The sequence below is a fragment of the Bidens hawaiensis genome, unplaced genomic scaffold (genome assembly GCF_021521415.1).
Source record: "Bidens hawaiensis isolate Kalapana, Puna unplaced genomic scaffold, B.hawaiensis_p1.1 tig00039879_1, whole genome shotgun sequence".
In the NCBI taxonomy this organism is placed as follows: Eukaryota; Viridiplantae; Streptophyta; class Magnoliopsida; order Asterales; family Asteraceae; genus Bidens; species Bidens hawaiensis.
Genome location: NW_027497014.1, coordinates 78,333 through 80,427, shown reverse-complemented (window position 1 = coordinate 80,427; position 2,095 = coordinate 78,333). Strand labels below are relative to the sequence as shown.

Sequence of the window (2,095 nt, the reverse complement as noted above, 5' to 3'; positions counted from 1 at the left end):
ACACATACACACATGCATATGTTGCTTTTATCTTCGTCTCGTATTATCAACAAAAAAGCCTAGTTCTGACTTAAGCTATTACTTATTGTGGTGGAAAGTGATGTTGGTTGTTTGAGCAATTTAAAAGATTTGGTTTGATTAAAACAATTTGAAAGATCATATTAGGAGTGTTTTTATTTGACATTTTGTGTTTATTATAAATAATAATACCATGTTAAGTTAAATTGTAAAGTATACAGTGGAGCTTGTACTTAAAAGCCAAATTACCAATTAACCCGACTAGAATAAACCTGAAATCGATTAACCTCGATCTCATCTGGGTTGGTAATTACTAATTAGGTTGGATTCTTATAACAAAAAACCCGAATAAACCGATACCTGAACAACACCCTGCCACTTACTATATTGTGTTTCGACCAGTGTTGTAAAACTCTCGACTAGGCACCGATTAATACCCGATTAATCTCTAGTTCCCACTTCACTGATTAATTTTGTGCTAGTCGACTAATTAATCAGTCAACGGTCAAATCCGGCTAAGATCGGCGGTTTCCAGCGAGATTCTGACCAAAATTAGAAGTTTCCAGCGAGATTCCGACCAAAATCAGCGGTGTTCAATGAGATTCCAGCAAAAACTAGCGGTTTCCAGCAAGATTCTAGCCAATTTCCGGCCAAAATATGTTTGTGTATATATATAACTGAAAATTACATATAAAAATGTGTGCGTGTATATATAAACTGAAAATTATACATTAAAGTCCGCTCTGATTAATTCGATTAATCGCTAGTCCCCACCCCACCGTCCAACTAGCGATTTTTACAACACCGGTTTAGAAGAAGGTTTATGCAAGTGCATTTAAGAACCTAAGTTGCACTTTTCCTTAAGATTTGGAAAAGGGAAAATAAGTATCGATCTTTCAAAGTACCTTCAGTAGCTTTCAAGCATCTAAGCAGAAAGCATCTCAATTGAATTTTCTTGTTTGAAGAACACTAGACGAAACCTTGCCCGTTATTTATATAAATAGAAGTAGCCCGCGAAACCTCAAAGTACACCAAATCCCATCTCTCCCAAACTCTCCATTGAACTTGATCATCTGAGTGTTTGGTCGCACGCCGCATTATTTAAGGTAGTGTCATAAGATGGACAAGATACAAGCATTCACATCAGAGAATGCAATTGTGGTTTTCAGCAAGAGCACATGTTGCTTATGTTATGCAGTGACCATCCTGTTCAAAGAACTCGGGGTCGAGCCTCTGGTTCACGAGCTTGACCATGATCCAGAAGGCTGGGAGATTGAGAAGGCCCTTATTAACCAGGGTTGCAACTCCCCCCCTGTACCAGCTGTATTCATAGGGGGCAAACTTATTGGGTCCACCAATGAGGTGATGTCACTCCACCTTAGGGGTGCCCTCATCCCACTCATCAGGCCATACCAGTCATTGGTTTAGGCAGGCTATCTACTCATAATTTGAAGAATAAGTTTGGATCAAGACCATGACTAGGTTGTTTATGTTTTATCAGTACTTTAAGTACGTTAATTAGATAAATTGTTATTGTCATTTGTAATATCTAGGTGACTCAACCTTACATGTTGACAAAAAATCCAAGGGATTTATGTATTAGTTAACTTTTGCTTGATCTTTAAGTATAACATGGTGTGACATTTATAATCTCTCTCTCTCTCTCTTTATATATATATATATATATATATATAGGCTAAGTATAAAATGAAAACCCACTTGAGTTGTGAAAACTCTAGAAACTCATTCTCAACCATATGTTTTTAATTAATATTTAAATCTTATGGTCTACAATTAAAGTGAATAAAAAATGTAAATATAAATATAATTTTTTCTCTCTCCTGAAAACATATATAAAAATTAGTTAAAAAATAGAAAAATATATTTTTTTTTATGTTTTGTATTAAATGTTACAACATATATTATATGTAACAAAAAAAAAAAAAACGATGTTACATAGGGTTTTCGCGGGTTTTCACAACTCAAGTGGGTTTTCATTTTAACCTTATCCTATATATATATATAGGTATGTATATGTGTGTGACAAATATAACTTAAAAATTAAAACTTGAAACAG

General features: G+C 34.5%; 1 pseudogene; it reads left to right on the top strand.

Moving 5' to 3' along the window:
* Nucleotides 1–1,137: 1,137 nt before the first annotated feature.
* LOC143591538 (glutaredoxin-C13 pseudogene) lies at nucleotides 1,138–1,446 on the top strand (annotated as a pseudogene).
* The last annotated feature ends 649 nt before the right edge of the window (nucleotides 1,447–2,095 follow it).